Source organism: Lissotriton vulgaris, chromosome 8 (assembly GCF_964263255.1).
Source record: "Lissotriton vulgaris chromosome 8, aLisVul1.2, whole genome shotgun sequence".
Taxonomy (NCBI): domain Eukaryota; kingdom Metazoa; phylum Chordata; class Amphibia; order Caudata; family Salamandridae; genus Lissotriton; species Lissotriton vulgaris.
Window position 1 is genome coordinate 1,318,924,869 of NC_141696.1, and position 18,648 is coordinate 1,318,943,516.

Sequence of the window (18,648 nt, forward strand, 5' to 3'; positions counted from 1 at the left end):
CAGAATTGCCTTTCCCAAGTCTTTGCATGGCTCAATAATAATCACCTCAAGTGCAACAGCGCCAAAACTGAGATTATACCCTTAGGCAAAGACACCCTCTTTTCTCCAAAAGATTGGTGGCCCCAACACTCTGAGGCACCTCCCAGTGCAGTCTCATCGGCCCGCAATCTGGGTGTCCAATTCGACTCGTCCCTCAGTTTTGACGACCATGCGCGCATTACTGCAGGGTGCTGCTTTAACCTCATCAGACAGCTAAAGAAATTCTTCGACTTTCTCCCTATTTCCGCCAGGAAATCAGTGGCCGTGGCTCTGATCCTGTCCAGACTCGATTATTGCAATGGTCTCCTGGCAGGTATAAAAAAGTCCACCCTTAAGAAGCTACAGAGCGTCCAGCACGCGGCGGCCAGGCTCGTTCTCGGACTTCCGAGAAGGTCCTCGGCGGCCCTCAACACCCTCCATTGGCTGCCCCTCCACAAAAGGATCCTTTTTAAACTCCTTGTTACTGTCTTTAAGGCCACTAAGAACACAGGCCCCTCCTATCTTCTCAAGCGCTTCCCTCAGTACACTCCATCGCGCTGCCTGAGGTCATCAGGAGCTAATCTGGTTACCATACCCAGGTTTAAGCTCAAAACGAAAGGTGGAAAAACCTTTTCACTCCTGGCGGCTAAGGCTTGGAATGGCCTTCCCTCTAACCTCAGGCACGCCCCTTCAGAAACCCTTTTCAGAAAACTTCTGAAGACTTGGATCTTCCTTCGACCCGACTCTTTGGTCCTCGCAGCCATATGATTCCCATTTCCATCAAGTTGGGTTCTTCTGATTGCTCAGCGCCAAGATGCTCCTTCCGGAGCGAAAGTCGCGCTATATAAAAATTAATAAATATCAAATATCAAATATCAAATACTAACCACCAGTGCCGACGGGGCCAGCGGCGAAGAGATTGCCATCCAGGAGGGGACAGAGGACGCGGCACCTGCAGGAGCATCAGTGGGGGAGGAAAGTTCAGCGGTGGGCGGTGGTAAGTTATATTCATTACTTATTTGCATTACTAGGTGGATGGGGGACATTTATTTTCTCACTATGCTATGAGACTTATTAAGAAAGTATGAATTTGAAGTTGTACTGGACAAAATACAATGGTTGAAGAAGACACCCTTTGTAGCATTACCAGTTTGAGTTAAGTGAACAAGGCCTCTTCCATCAGACTCCAACTCAGCTGTGTAACTTTTAGAGAAGACTAAAAGTCAGATCAGATGACCTGAGGGATGTGTTGAACAAAAAAGGAAAGAAGTGAACTAGGGTGGAAGGAGGAAGGACTAAAGAGATGTAATAATAAGACAAATTACCATAGAAGGATACTTTGTAAGGTTCATTCACATGGCTGATATGAATCGGATACATGGGTTGTTAAAGGATGGGTAGAACTGTAAGGACAAAGAAAATGCAGGCCTGGTTGGGCAAAAGAATATGGGTGCATGGATACAGTGGATAGCAAGAATCATGAGCGGAGTTTGTGTCAATGAAACCCAAGGCAAGGAAGGAGTGGGCGCATGGGTGGTTGCTGGTGAAAGTGAAACCAGCTAAGCCGATAATAAAGAATGATAGATATTGACTTTTAATGGGTGGATGCCCCCTAAATGTATGAAGAGTTTCAGTTACAATTCTGTTTCTTTTTTTTTAGATACTCATACTCCTTCCTCAAAACCATCGCGGAAGGAGTTGGCAGCCAGGGCCTGGCAAAGGAAACTGCAGGCCATTGTGGAGGAGTTCCGCAAGCTGGTGGCCGAGGCTGAGGAGGAGGAGGCGGCGGCAGCAGCTGCTGCCTCTTCCAATGCATCTGGCCCCAGCGAGGCTCCACCTGCCGGAGTACGGCGCCGTGGCCAGGCAGCCGCTCACCGCCGGCTTTTAACATCTGCCACCCCCACACACAATGGATGCAAATGCAGGTTCCGTGCTTTTCGGCAAAAACTTCTCCTCCGGATGGCCCAGCTGGAGGACCAATTAGAGGAGCACGTAAAAATCATTGTGGACAAACACCTTAAAGCCCGCCAACTGTAATGGACCCGGACCCTGTTGATTTGCCCCTGTTTTAATACTTTTGTTGGTGGGTGGGAATTGGATGTTGGGGTTATTTTTGTGGGACATTCTTTGGACTTGGACATTGGTTGGGGTTAGGGTGGGGATAGGGGTGGGATAGGAGGATATTATTTTTATACATGAATAAATGTTATTTATTTTCAACTTATACAGATATGATATGATTAGGCTTTCCTGTTTTCAGTTTCTATTTTTGGTAAATTCTGGTGGTGTTTTGTCAGTGTTTTCCAGTGATTTCAATACCTGAAAAAAACAGTGCTTTTCAGTGATTACTAATTTTCGCGCCATAAAAAACAACTGAAACTGTGTTTTACCGGTGTTTCTGGTACACTTTGCTTTTATTATTGCAGGCTTTCTTCATTAATGCATGGCATATAGACAGTGTACATCCATTGTATATGAAGTCCAAATACATTTTTACAAGTCAAATGTATTGTAGTACACCATACAATATTTCTTCAGTGATTCTTTAGTCATTCGCGCTCTCTCTTTCCTTCCCATGTACACTTTTATTTGTGAAAACGCCCTCTCAACATTGGCACTTGAGACTGGCAACGCCAAAATAGCCAGTACGCAATTTGCCAACTCTGGCCACTGACGTAGCTTTCCATGCCTGTTGCTTTACACAAGGGCACATTCATTTTTGTTAGTGACGGGTAGATTACGTGGTTTGCCCAGATTCACAGGATGTTGAGCGTCATTGCCGAGACTCTATCCCTGTTCGCTTTCACCAGGCACACAACACCAGCTGTCAGTGCACGCTTTCACCAGGCACACACACACCACCAGCTGTGAGTAAACGCTCTCACCAGGTACACACACCACCAGCCGGCAGTGCACACTTCCACCAGGCACACACACCACCAGCCATCAGTGCACACATCAATTGTTAACGCATCCACAATTAACTATTGTAGCAATCGCAGTATGGCACACTTTACTTTTAAACATATTCATCTAAAGCGCAGCATGCCACCATTGCTACAAAAATAAATACACATTTTTTTGGGCCTACAATTTACAGACGTTTGTTGCAATTGGTTTTGCAATATTTAGCAATGCCAATAGCTCAATGTAATTAATGCGAGACCTATTGCATTGCAAATGCTTGTTTAGAGTGGATTGTGGAGGAAGGCTGACCAACATTAAAATAAAGTTTTTTTGCTAAAGATCTACTGTCTATATTTACAGCTACAAGCAATTCAGAAAAACAATAGAAATCTTCAAATAGAACGTTGTTATCGGCATAGCATATTTTGGAAAATGTTAATAACGGTGTTACACTGACAGTCACGTTTACTGTAGGACTGATTTGTATACCTGGTTATAGTTTAATAACATCTTTTATTGTTATTTATATGGTTTCAAATAAAATGACAAAATAAAAAGATATTGGCAATTGGACATGGAAGTCAGACAGGGGGCCCTTGCTCACGGGCCGCTTTAAGCAATAGAATCTTAATTTAAAAAACAAGCATGCCGCCTCTTTACCCGGCGCTAGTTAGTCAGACAGGGGGCCCTTGCTCACAAACTGCAGGTCTTAATACAAATTTCAGAAGAATGCGCTGGATTCAATAATCTTTTTTAATGATATAGTTTTGAATTAAGTTGGTATAGAAGAATAAGTGTTTGTTGTGGAGATTCTCCCCATACACTGAACTGCACATTTAACACACATATTTAGAAAAATGTAAGCACACACATGCAACAAATGTGCGCGTAACCCCCCCCCCCTTCCCGTGCCCACCCTCATGTTAGGCAGGCAGAGGGTCTGGTTTTGCTCTGGCCCTTCCCTGCTCACGGGTCGCATCGCGCACATTTAGAAACAGTTAAGCGCACATATTCAGGAGAAGCCCTCCAAGTCTGGATTATAGTCAGGCGGCAACACCCATTGAACTCACCCGTCGTGTGTGGCAGCCCGGGATGAGACAGATCCCGGGCACACACACAGCCACACCCGAACGTTTCACAGGTCTTTAAAAGACCATTTGAATGTTAATGAGGCCTTGCAGTTGTTTCACCCCTTCTAAGAGCCCCTGCAGCTCCACTCGGCCTACTGATTAAAGGTTCAGCCCCCCCCTCCCCCGCCCCCGAAATTGTTTCTTAGCCCCGTACCTCCCCTCCACCCCCCCCCCCCCCCCTCCCCCCGAAATTAGGCTCTAGTTGCTCCTCTGATTATAGTGACAACTGCAGCAGCTGATAAAAGGCTGTTGAGGATTTTGGTGGTTGCCAACTATCGTCTGTTTTATGTCATTGATTAGATACTGCAGCAAGGAATGCACAGAGGCACAGAGGGATTGATTTCCTGGGCTGTTTAGCAGCGTCAGTAGTAGTGCAGTGTGCTTGCGTTTATCGCGTTCCTGATGTGGATATTTCTCACTAAGGGCCTTGTACCTAATGTTTAAGTAGGGCATTAATCTACTAATTTGCACTAGATGGACGATAAAGCCAGGGAAATCTTGAATCAATGCAGGCCACGGTGCGCACTAATTACCCTTTGCACTTACAGACAGTAGATCGCTTTTACAATTCTCCCCGTGGAGCAGGAATGTTTTTGCTCTTGCCCTTCCCTGCTCACGGGCCGCATCACGCAAATTGCTATTTCCTTATGCCTACCCACATTTATAATTTGGAAATTACAAATTGTGAATGTGTTATGGTGATCTAATGTAATGTACTAATTGAGTCATATAAAAGACAAACTCTAGCGTACTGTTTCTGCTACCCTTCCCATCTTATCCTGCGTTCTGCAATCTGGTTCAGATCGAACCAAACGTGCACCCTACTGCTCCATGTGAAGCACCTCATGTTTGAGATGCTTGTGTTGTGATAACTGCGCCGCAGTGAATCCGGACCATGCCCGCAGCTTTCTGGACAGTGTGTGTGGACGTGAACTTTAGCCTTGGCCCTTTATTCGTATACAGGCGGCGGACTGTCAAATCCGGTCGTAGCACCGGCGGGCAGGTGCGTTCCGCCTTATAATAATGAAGAGGTGTGATGAGGCGCCAAGGATCGTGGGCCCGTTCATGGCTGTGCCGGAGCTCGGCAGACTCTGTGAAGGGAGTGAAAGGGAGCCCAAGAGCCCTCTTCTTAAGAGTGACTGCTGTAACTGTACTGTCTTCCCCATCACTGGTTTTGGGGTCTTGGAAGCCGCTGGAGGTCGTGTTCAACTAGTGGCTGAACGTGTGCTTCAAAATGCCCCCTTGGTTTGCCTGTGTCCTTATACACCTGGTATGTAGCAGCCAAGCGCAACACCCATTGGAAAAAAAGGACTTCAGCCCCCCCCCCCCTCCCCTCCCCCCTGTCGTGTGTGGCAGCCCAGGCTCAGACAGCTCCCGGGCACACTCACAGCCGCACCCGAGCATTCACAGGTCTTTAAAAGACCATCTGCATGTTAATCAGGCTTTGTTGGTTTTACCCCTTCCAAGAGCCCCTGCCGCTCCACTCTGCCTATTGCTTTGCTTAAAGTTTCAGCCCCCCCCCCAAAATGTTTTCTTAACCCCCTCCCCCGAAATGTGGCTATAGTTGCGCCTCTGGTAGCAGCTTGTTTGTGCTCCTACTCATCGGGGTCTTGAGTTTTTTATTGTCTGCGTTCTTCCTTCTTTTTTGTCTTTAGGTGTCATTTAACAAGTGAGCTGCACTGAGCGCTACACATCTACACAGATTCGGGTAACTCCAGTGTTTCCATGTTGCTGTTCCTTTCTGCCCGTTTCTACCTCACATGGTCCGTTTTTCAGCCACTAAACATATTACTTCCAAAATGCTGCTCCAATAACAGTGATTTTGAGTTTTGAACTTCTTTGTGCGTTAAAGACCTAGCATCGAACATTGCACAGGAGCTGTATTGCCAATCAAGTTAATAAAAGAAAGAATGCTGAGTGCTGACAAAGCAGTGTATCCTGCCAAATTTAATGGGGGTGATGAACGTTCCGAGTTGCTTTCCTTCTCGGGCTTAAATTGCAGTTCGGTCTGCAATGCTGTAGCTCCATCAAGTGGCCAAGTGGTGCAACACCAATGAAAATCAGTGACACTCGGTTTAAACGGTGTCAGCTGATTTTCATTCGGTAGTGTAGTTTCGAGCAGAGTCGGTTTAAACCGAAAACCGGACAGCCTAGATATGATGTTGTTTTGTGGTGGGGTTACTGTTGTATGTCACAAGGTTTACTCTAGATGCAGGGCAGCGGCCAGTGTTTGATTGAAATACTTTATTAACTGACCACATGTGTAACATTCAAACAGATAGATGCTGTGCCCCTCACTCAAAGTTATATTTGTCCTATTAGTACTACCAGCCTCTCCTCCAGTATACCTCCCAGCAAACTTCTCTTCTTACCTGTGATTGATGTTGATTACATTTGGCACCGCAAGGGCTAGTTGTCAGGGAAGAGGAGCTCGTCCTCAAACCCTGGTGGTTCTTCTGACAGAAGTAGGTCCTGTAACCCAATACTTATTTCTTCCGACTCGCTCTCCTCTTCCAGCTCTGATTCACGGACTTTGTAGTCTGGTGGTATCAAGTGCTGGTTCATTTTTATCATGGTTAACCTCTCCACGCTTTTGGGCGAGAGACTGGTCCTTCTCACAGTCACAATGGCACCAGCAGCACTGAACACACGCTCAGAAGAGACACTTGCAACAGGGCAAGCTAGATACTTTATTGCCAGCCTGCTAAGCAGTGGCCATTGGCTTCTTGTCCTATATCAATACACCAATGGGCTTTGCTCGATGAACACCTCTGTTGTGTCATCCAGATAGGCCTGGACCATCCGCTCAATGTTCATTGGTGCTCTGGTTTGCTCGTCCTCTTTTTGCTTTGCGGCAGCAACGGACTTCCCCATCCCTTTCTGTAGAAACCAAGCAGCTATTTTCTTGCTTGTGTCTGATGAATCAGATCCTGTTGGTGTGGTTGGTGGTATTGTTTGTGTTGGTGACTGCTGGGAAGCAAACGCACAGCTCGCATGCTGTGAAGAAGAACTTGACTCTGTAGGATGCTCAGTAGTACTTGCACTGTCCTGGGCTGGCACTGGCAGGCCTCTAATTGAGAGCCGTTCGTTTTCTAAATCAGTGGCTTCCTTGGCTATTACAGTTTCTTACTTGGAAACATCCTATTTAGAAAAAGGAATTACTGCATTACTGTTCACCAATATTTTGTACCGTGGATCCAAAATTGTGGCAGTAATATAATGTTCATGTGACAAAATCGTATTTTGAGTCCTTGTATTCTGAGATAAGCGCGTTGCTAAGGACTTCGCAAAATTACATGCTTCACGTTTTCCCGCACCTTCGTACGTTTCAGACACCTCCTTCAGCTCTTGCTCAAGCATGTACAACAGTGGGATTGCTTGGCTCATAGTACAGTCCTCCCTGCTGACTGCACGTGTGAAGACCTCAAAAGGAAGTAGCATCTCAGTCAGGCATTTAATGAGGTCCCATTGCCACATCTCAACGGTCATGTCTATAACAGCATTATCCCCTGATCTTGTCATGGCATATTCATTGAGTGGTATGTACTGCTCAAACAGCCGTTCGACCATGTAATACGTAGAGTTCCAACGTGTTGGTACCTCCTGAATGAGTGCTTTGACTGGCATTTTATACTCACGTTGAATGACCCGTAGCTGCTTCCGGGCTTTAAAAGAATGATTAAAATACGTGCAGATTCTTCTGCAAATGGCAAGTAAGTTGCTGACTTTGCTTTCACTTTTCAGAAAGTCTTGAACCACAATGTTGATGCAGTGTGCTAAACACGGGACCCTGAAATAGCCGCCATCTTCCATGGCCTTAACTACATTACTGCCATTGTCGGTGGCAACAAAATCAATATTGAGGCCTCTTGGTCGCAGCCATTCAAAGACCTTGCTGTTGAACTCATCCAAAATGTCTGCAGCAGTATGCAATTTCTCCATAGCAAACATGGCTACTGTTGCATGTTTGCGAGTATCATTAAAAATCTCAGTAATGTCAATGCCTTTAGATATCTTGTCTCTCTAACACCTGAAAAAGAGATCCAGTGTGCAGTGATGCACATGTAATCTGTGGCTTGGGTACTGCTCCACATGTCTGTTGTCAGGTGGATACTATGCACTGCACTCTGCTGCAATGTTTTTCCAAGCAATTCCAGCACGTCGTGGTGTGGTGCTGGAACAGCAACTCTGGCAAAATAGTAGCAGCTGGGAACATTCCATTTTGGGCAGAGGGTTGACACAAATTCCAGGAAACCCATCCCTTCAACAAAAGAAAATGGGAGAAGGTCCAGAGCTAACATTTTAGCAAGCTTAGCATTGTATAAACGTGCTATTGGGAGGTTGCGCTCGTACTTTCCCTCCTGCCTAAACATGCTAAGAATGGTACGCTGCTTGGTATTTCTTTCAGATATGCCCGATGCAGTACTTCGTGTCGCAGACTTCGCACCCGTACTCCTTGGTGTCTCCGGGCTACTCGTACTCTGGTGCCACAGATATGTTGCTGATCCGGAGGATCTGGGTTCTACCACTGCAGTGCTGGGGAGTGGGACAGGGGTACTAGGTGTACCACTACCAGATAGAATGTCTCCCTCTTCTTCCTGTGTGTTCCGTGGACCTTCTACTGCTTCCCCACCAACATTAATGGTTCCAGCTTTTATGATAGTAGGTGGTCCTCCCACTTGATTGTGTGGTGTTTTTTCAAATGGGTCATTTGGCCTCCGGGACCATAGTTTGTGCCAAGCTTACCACGACTAACAGAGGAATGACAAATGGAGCATATAGCAATGTTCTCCTCATTTGCGCTAACTGTAAAGAAGTCCCACACTGGGGAGCTTAACTTTTGTCTCCTGCTAGAGGTGCCACTTCCAATGCCGGATGAACTGGAGGTTGTGTGGCGAACTGCACTATGTGGCTGCTCAGTAGTACCACTACCTCCTTCTGCTGAGGTGGAACTTGTGCTGGATGTAGGACGCTGCCGGCTGTGTGCAAATGTAAAATAGGAAGCTAGAGGTAGTTTTGGTGTGGCCTGTGTTGGTGGTATGCGTGCTACTACATCCCTAGTCGCAGCCATTCTTGATAGGGTTAAAATGTTGGTCTCCATGTCCTCAGGGCCAGGAGTAATGCTTGTGATGACTGGGTCTGACTCATCATCATCATCATTATCATTATCATTATGCGGCTGCTGAACATTGCACTCCATTAGTGGTAGGCTTCCTGGAACCTTCATTTTCCCTAGCCTGGTCTTCTTGGGATGTCTCTCCCTCTCATGCTCAGATCGTTCTGGCTCCCAATTGAGATCAAGATAATCAGAAGGGATGCTTGGGGAAGAACTCAATGGACTAACCCTCCTTTTCCTTGGTGGGGATTTGGAACCCAATAGATCTCCTGCAGGATGTGCTGCCTCTTCTTGCTCTGCATCAGGCTCAATTTCCTGAACTGCCCCGGCTTCGGGAGGAACAACAACTACTATTGCCAGTGGTGGTTCTTGAACAACTATTGCAGGCGGTGTTTGTGGTAGTTGTTTTCGTTGAGCATCTACTATTGCAGGCGGTGGTTGTTGAACATCTACTATTGTGGGCGCTAGTTGTTGTTCACCACTTTTCTGCTGTGTTCCCTCTTGCGTGAAATGTGTACTACTTTGCGATAAGTTCAGGTCATGCTCAGTATCACTGCTTTCCAACATTAGGCTGGCTACCTCTTCCCCACTCATCTGCTTGGGCCTGGGGTGGTGGTTTGGTGGTTTGGGCCCACTGATGCGGAGGTGCTGGTCCCAGCTTGGACACCGGTCACTGCTGTTGCAGGCATACTTTTTTTTCTCCCAAAAAAGGTTTTCGGGTCAACACCAGACTTAAGTATCACTTCCTTCTTCTCAGCAACTTTTTGGGAGGACCTGGTACCTGCTTTCTTTGGGCCCATCTTCTTCAGATGTCAGCAGCAGCACTCAGTTGCACAAGTTGCTGAGAATGATGTCTGGTCAGGTTAGTCAGTCACACCACACGTGACGTAGTACAGAAGGACGTCCGTCTGGCAGTAGAACAGGCGATGAATGATGACAGACACCTCCTCTTCAGTCCTTTGTGCACCTACAAGCAAAGAAGGCAGAACAAGATCAGTCGAATAAGGATTTATTTTAGCTTTAATTACTACTAGAAGTATTAGTATATCCAGTAAGAGTAAGAATAGAAAAGAATTAAAATGCAAATGTAGTGGAAGTGGAACTTGTTTATCCATAATTTGTGCATCATGGATGCAGCATCAGTGACCTGCAGCAGATAGCAATGGGGATGTGAACAGTAGTAAGCCAACAGGAACAATGGCAAGACACAGGCCAATTTGTCAAAAACAAAACAGCACACTACTACTACTACCACCACAGCCCCACATGGGCACTCATCACAGGTACATGGGTAAAGGGCAAAGGCCAGAAAAAAATAAACTCAACCAGGCCTATATCCCTCCCTATATGGCCAGAAAAAGGAGGATGCATACATCACAGCTTAATGCAAAAAAGAAAATCCCCATGGCTACAAGGTTTGAAAGTTACACAACAACACAAACAACAAAGGCATTTGGAGTTTTCCCCCAAAGAGTTAACTAGTTAACTACACCCCAAACAACACATCTGAAAATTCAATGCATTTCCACCCATGCCCTAAATGATGTTAAATTCAACAGACAAAATGGAAACCGCTACATCAAGCATCCCAGCTGACTATCTCTGGGACTCTAGGCCTACTGGCAGAAAAAAATCACACAACTTTGGAGGCCTGCGGCAACCAGGATGGAAGGTCACACAAAATGGCCGCCCCCATATGGCCGGGCCAGTGCCACCCCCAAAAACAGGAAAAGAAAGAGAAGACAGACAAATAGACAATACATTCCTATGGCAAAAGGACAATGCTTGGCTTGACAACATGGCCGCCACCAAGCCGCCCACATGGTCAGGCCACCCTCAAACAACAAGGTACATAGAGAACAGAAACAGTGAGGGGTCCATGCTCCAAAAACTACGAGCAAATGACAACCTGAGGAGTTTCTATTAGCAAAATGAACAGCATCTACATTTTCGGGAACGTTTTAGGCAACTCGAGAGATATTGCTCGCAAGAATGCAAATTCGGTGTGTTCGGCGGCGCGAACTGAACAAAATGTCGTGATCGCGCCCCCGAGCACGCACATTGAGCGCGCGAAGACGACAAAAACTGTAAGGTCGCGTAACGCGTTGCAGCACTGTGCCAACATACCAAAACAGTACAGGCCTCCCCCAATAATAATATTTAGGAAAGATTAAGAAGCACAGAAAACTGTAGTTAAAAAAAACTAAAACAAAAAAAACATTTATACAGTACACCAATTCTCAATTCTCAAACTTACTTGTGAAAGAAAAGTTCAAATCCATAATTCCTCAATAAATCCAATTAAATGCTATGATGCAACAGACAAACACAAAGAGTGATCCTTCCAGCTCCAATTTCAAATGAAAGTGAACACCACATGGACAAAGCACTGGGAGGAGCCTGGTGGACAGGAACAGGAAGTTGGAGACTCAGGGGCACTTCCTTTCTCTTGAAAAAAAGAGTAGAAACAAAAAGAGGACTCCTAGCCCAAAAAAACAGCTAAATCACAATCTGAGGGGTTAAATGAACATTTTAGAGAAAATTTTAACATGCTCGAGAGATATTCTGTGCCAGATTGCAGTTTCTGCGTGTTCGGAAACGCGATCTTACCAACATAGCGCTGTAAGAAGATCGCGCGTCCTAATAACGTGGTCGCGCGTCCGAATGACGTAATCGCGTTCTCACAGTCGGGTTGGATTTTGCGGCCGGATTCCAAACATCGTAGCGAACGCGACCGGGAGAGAAAAGCGAGAAAGTGAAAAGCAGAACCACGGTAAGTCATTACCGCGCACGCGAGAATGCTATTGAGCGCGCGAGGAAGAAAAACTACTACGCGACGCTGTAGATTGCGAAGTAGACGACAGCTTCGCGCTCTACGCGAAGTGCGAAGTTGCCGAAACTTCGCAAACTCCGCGAACGGAGCGTAGTTCTCCGCCCACCCCTAATATTAAATAGTGTTGGACTTAGCGAGGATCCTTGAGGGACCCCACACGGGAATGAGAAAGGAGGGGATATGAAAGTGTCTAGCACAACCGATTGTGAACGATTGGCCAGGAAAGACGCTAGCAGAGACCTAGCTCGCTGTCCAGTTCCTAATACAGTGACACGGTCGATTAGAGTGGCATGTTCGACCGTGTCAAATGCTGCTGAAAGGTCCAGTAGGACAAGAACCCCTGCTCCTCCATTATCCATTATTTTCCTAATTCCATCTGAAGCTTTGTGCGGTTTCAGTGCCATGTCCCTTTCTAAAACCGAATTGCGTATCATCAAGTATATGGTTTTGTTCAAAGAACTGAGTTAGTTGAATGTTCTTCACCTTCTCAGTAATTTTTGCTGGGAGGGGCAAAGAAGCAATCGGTCTATAGCTAGATGTTTCAGCTGAATCTAGATTAGATTTTTTGATAAGAGGCTTAATGATTGTCTTTTTCCATTGAGTAGGGAAGATTCCAGACTTGAACATAGAGTTAATTATGGTTGCCAAATTGGCTCCAATAGTATCCAAGTCAAACTTGAGGATAGCAGGAGGGCATGGATCCTCCGGGGACCCTGATTTTGATGATGATATGAGGGGCAGAATGATATCGGTGGTCACTACGGTTAATTCATCAAAAGTTGGGGTCTGGACACCCAGGGAGGTGTATTTTCTAGCATCCCCTAAGGATGGGGCTTGGACGACCAAGGGGGTGCAATCTCTTTTTTGAGGCAAAGAGGTACTAGGGTCATTAGAGTCTGCTAGGGGTATGGAAGAAGGATTGTTGTTAGTGAATTCATTATAGATGGAACAAACTTTCTCTTGAAAATATGTTGCTAACGAATTGCAGAGTTTCTGCGTAGCAACAGTAGGGGGGGTTGAGCCCTGCCCTGCAAGTTTAGATACCACTTGATATAGTTGTTTACCAGAGTTTTTAGCAGAGTTGATCTGGTGACAGTAAAACTGGCTTTTTGCTGTGATTAAAAGATGTTTGTAGATGACAAGAGATTGCTTATGGATTGTTTTTTTGGAATGGTCATAATTCAAACGCCAGTTGCGTTCTAAGTTTTTTTGTTTTTCCCGTATAAGGGACTCATTAAACCATGGGGCAGAAGGCATGATTCTGTTATTAGATCTCTTTTTTGTGGGAACCTCCTCATCAACACCATCTTTTATCCAATTAGTATACGCAATGGCTGCTGAATCAGGTTCCATAATGAAAAAATCAGGTTGGTTGGTGAGAAACGAGATATGAAATTCACAGGAGTCGATATTGCTCCATGCTTTAAACTGTTTAGGAAGCACAGTGTTAGGACGAGGAGCCTGATTATTTTTATAGTGAATGTCAAAGAAAACTGCGTGGTGGTCCGTCCAAGTTAATGGCAAAATATTTTCTAGTCAGATTTTGGTAATTAGTGAAATGAGCTTTGATCAAGCGCTTTGCCACCATCATTTCCAAATCAAAACAGCAGAAAGTGATCTTTACCCACTTATTCCTTTTGGAAGAGACACAAAATACACATCTGCAAGTCTGTGAGGTCAGTTGGGTGGTTACGTGTCGCCTGTAAGTGATGAGGTGTGGATATACCTATAGCATATGAAGGAGGTCGGCATTCAGTGGAGGACACCTGGGGCAGGGAGCATCTGCACGATGAAAGTATCTGTTAATTTAAGCAGGCGTGAGATAGGCCCGTTGGAATATGTAGTATTGAATAAAGCGAAAGCGAGTGTTCCGAGGGATATGGACCAGACTCTACAATACAGAGGCCCACTCTTTATCCGTGCCAGTTTCTCTTCTCAGCATTGTCTCAGAGGAGCAAGAGGAGCTACTGTGTGCTGGCGGAGTGAGGCGGTGAACTATCTTGTGAGATGCCAAATCTTCCCCAAAACATGGATGTACTGTATCATAAGGTGTGTCAGAGGTTCCCTCAACATGTCTATTAATTGCCACCCAGCACAGCGAGCAAGGTGTGGTAACAGAAAGTGACCCGGAGGTAGACCCTCCTCCTCTGCCAACATATCATATGGTGCCCGTGCACCATTTCGGTAGAAGTCCCCCAGTCTGTGAATGCCGTATTCAAGCCAGGTGGCGAGCTCCGGAGGCGAGGTGATAACATCACCTCTGAGCATTCCCATCAAGGACAGAGCTGCTGCATATGGAGTAGTGGGGTGCAAGCTGTGGCGGTAGCACCTAGATGAATCTCCAAGCAGCAAAGACTATGGTGGCTTCATGCATGTGCAGGGATGTAAAAGTTGGAGTATCTCCAAAAGTGTCCCAGTCAGGGACAACACGGCAGTGTCTTACAGCTGCAACCCCGCCACCCAATTAGCCACCCACTGGAACTGGGAGGCAAGATAGTACTGTTCCACATTAGGCAGTGCAAGCCTGCCCTGATCTGTGGGCAAGTACAGTTTTGTCAGTGCCACCCTACACTGGGACTTGGTCAGGTGAACTCTTGTATGGCTCCCTCAAGGGATCGGAAATAGGGAGGTTCAACATAGAGGGACAGATTAGTGAAAAATTAGTGTAGCCGAGACTGGACCACCATTTTGAGTAAGGCTACGTGACCCATGAAAGATGGAAGTGTGCGCAAGAACGAAATCTCGAATCTAAGGGTGGTATCGCACAGGTGAGGTTATCGTCTTATAGGTCAGCAGATTGATGGTACACCCTGTCCCCTAGGTAACAAAACCTACTGGGTTGCCAAATTACTGGAACCCCGCTAAGTGTAAATGTGGGATTGGGGTGCAAAGGGAAGGAAAGGGGAACAAGCAGGATTTGACCCAGTTAAACTGCTACCAGAAATGGCAGCAAATTCAGAGAGCATCCAGGCTACTAGAGTGGGTTCCGATCGCACATCCTGGATATACAGTAGAAAGTCATCAGCTGACAAATAGGTCCTCTGGGTGTCGCCTCCCAGTGGAATACCCCTCTCCACGCCCTGGGCCTGGATAGCCATGGTGAGTGGCTCTATTGCTAAAGTGAAGAGTAATGGGGATAGCGGCCACCCCTGGTGAGTGCCTTTGCCTATTGAGATGGGATTTCAAAGATAGGAGCCTGTCTTGACTCTGGCCAATGGGGTGGTGTAAGCAATTTAATCAAATGGATGAAGGGTCTCTGAAGTCAATAGCGAGGGTGAGTGTATAACAGGAAACCCTATTCCAGGAAATCAAAGGCTTTTTCATGGTCTAGGCCCAAACATCTCGGATGTTGCCAACGATACACAGAGTATTTTCGGACAAGGAAGAAGCGCCACAGATTTTGTGGGCCGGAACAAACCCATTCTGGCCAATATGGACCAACAGCGGGACCAGGGATGCCAGGTGGTCAGCTAGAGCCTTGGCGAAGATTTTAACATTAGTATTGAGTATCGCGAGGGGCTGGTAGGTAGAATGCTGTGGGATCTCTGTTGGGTTTAGGTAAGGAGATGAGCAGGATCTTGCGTAAGACTCCGGCAGTGTGTATGCTGAGAGGGATGCTTCATATAGGTTAAGTAGCTGAGGAGCCAACATCTGGGCATAGGCTTTATAATACTTGGCTGGTAAGCCATCCTTTCCCAGGCACTCACCTGATGCTAAAGCTCTAATGGTTTAGTAGATTTCAGATAGCGTTATAGGTTCATCCAGTTCCACATGCTGTACAAGTGTGATGGTGAGTTGGTGGAGTGTGGGAAAGAAGGATTCCAGGTGAGCAGGACCGACGTCTGTAATTGATGTGTATAGTTAGGTACTGCCTTGTTAGTTCTGCATGTTTTCTGTGCTGGGTGGGGAGGGTGCATCCCGTAGATGAAGTCAGCGATATAAGGGGCTATCAGCTTGTCAGTGGCAGAGTTATTGTTAAACTCGAAATAGTCTGCAGTGGCCATATCTAGGGATGCACGGAAGGGTGGGTTCTCCACTGCTGCAGGTTGCAGTCATCATGTGGGTATGGTAGGTAAGGTATCGCCCCATATCAGCTGTAGGAATTGTGGGTTATGGTCTAAGTGTGTGCATCATAAGAAGTATGTGTGCTGGATGGTGTGGGAGTAGATTGGTCGACCCAATGAAGCGATCAAGTCGAACATGCAGGTTGTGTGTTGAGGAGTACAACGAGTATACGCGTGTATTAGGGTTGCAGACTCGCCATATGTCTATAAGTTGCCAGTGCAGGAGACAGTCAGTTAGAGCCTATGCATTGAATGTGGCCAGCATGCGTGGCAGGGGAGGGAAAGAACGGTCCATAGCAGTATCAACAACGGAGTGAAAATTGCTTACTTTGCCACTGAATTCAAGCAAGCCTGGCTGAATACGGCTGTAATGCCAGAAACCGGTCCTAGGAAGCTTGGTGCCGGTCCAGGGAAGGCATGGTTTGGCAGTTTAGGCTGGACTGTTCCCATGAGGCACAGGGTCAGACTGATTTGCATGTGGCCATGTCTGAACTGGGGTGACAGAGTGGGCTAAAGAACGGTGATGGATTAAACCCAGATCTGTTGACTGGGTGTGAGTGTTTGATTGGTTCAGATGCTCCGTCCATCACCATCCCCTTTTGTACCGTCACACAGAGCTCAGCGGGGAATAGGAGTGAATATCATATGTCCAGTTCATGGAGACACTTTTTGACAGCAAGAAAGGAGCTTCTATGATACTCCACTGCATAGTATAACAAGGAAAGAACATGATAGCGGTGTTGTCCAATTGTATGACCTGCAGCTTACCCGTCTCTGTAGTTAAACAGACCAAACAGAAAAGGCCTGGGGCTCAAGGCAGGTGGCGGCAAGCCGGCATATGGTGAGAACGCTCTACAGTGAAAAAGGGGAAGAGCTCTGCATCCTCGATGTCTCTGGTAAATGTGCCACCACTGTAGCCACGGAGTAGTTGGAAGTGTGGGAAAGTCGGCTACAGTACCATCAAACAGGACCTACTTGCTTGCCTCTTAACGTGTAATGGGGCATAGCAGAATGAGCAGAAAGGGAAGGCACCAGAGTGCTGGGTACGTCTACAGAGCACATTAAGAGCTGTTGCAGTTAGTGCCTTCTTGCGCGTGCCAGTCATGAGTGGGTATAAACGCCTGTGAGGTGCCGTCTTATATGCTCTGGTGTGGCACTTGTAGGGGATCTGTTCTGGGTCAATAGTGTTAAAATCAGGCCCTGCTTGCTCACTCCCCAGGGTATCGCAACATGAGCTGCCCAAACACCAGGAGCAATCCCTAAAGTCAATGAACCCTGGGGTCACTCATAGTTCACTGCAGTGCAACAAGTGGCGCACCCTGGCTCTAGTCCCAGGTTGCCTCAAACAGGCCCACCACCAGGGGACAATCAGATAGACAACTGTGGCGCATATGCTGAAGAAACAGTATGAGCAGTGGCCATTGCTCCAGTTCAAAGCAATGACGTGCGTGACCCGACGCGGTCAGGGGCTAGCCTGGCAACCTGCCACCATCCTGCACACCAGGTTACCCTGCAGGGTAGGTTTGTTGCGGTGTCCGCAGCTTGCAGGCATCGGCCAAGGGCGCTACAGGCCGCGGATTGCCTCCAAGTGCCCACTTGCTGAAATAGGTGTATGAAAATGAGCAGGTGGGGCCCGATGTCAACACGTCCCCCGTCACAGTCCTGATGCAGTGTAGGCAAGACAGTGTGACTAGTGTTTTCACAGCGGAAACCCAGCAGGTCATTTATGGGGGCCAGGTCCTCAGAGCTGCAGGAACCCACTACCCCACAGCTCCAACACTCACCGCACTCATGCTCCAGGCTGCGGACACCTCCCCAGGGCGACACAAATCGAGAATAAGATGCAAAGTACAGAATGCCATTCTGGTCCAACATTATCGACAGATGGACCATAACGAAAATGAGATACAATGGCCGGTTTTGAAAGTGGTAATTAATGCAACTGGGTCTAATCTTCAGAGCAAGTTAGATAGATTGGAAGCACTAATTTTGGACTTGACCCCCACCAGATTGAATAATCGGTTGCAAGCACTCCACAGATTTGCAGAGACATACCATCTAAGGATAAATGTATCCAAGAATAAAGTTATGTGTATGGTAGGAAAGAAAAAGCCAAAATATAGGATTTTTTTCTGGAATTTAGGGGGCCTTGGAATAGAGGTGGTTCAATCCTACAGCTTTCTGGGGAAAATAATTTCTAGTACACTAAGTGATAAGGCCCATATAGCTAATAATATTCGGAAGGCAATGGCTCTTGGGAGGGGTCTGAACACCCTCTATAGATCTACTGGCCAGAGACATTTTATTTACCTATTGGAGCTTTTTAGAGTTAAAGTTCTGGCCTCCCTACTATATGGCATAGAATTACTTGAAGTGGGAAAATGGGGTTTTCTGAATACCACAGAAGGAAAAATTTTAAGGAAATTTTGTATGGTTAATACCGCTTGTAATATAGCGGCTCTTAGACTGGAATTTGGTATACGAAGTGCTTGGGTCCAGGGCCTTGCTGGAGTAGTACGGTGGGTTTCCAGTTTGGCAAAGGGTGAACCAGGCACCTTAAGATACTTGATTCAAAAAGAA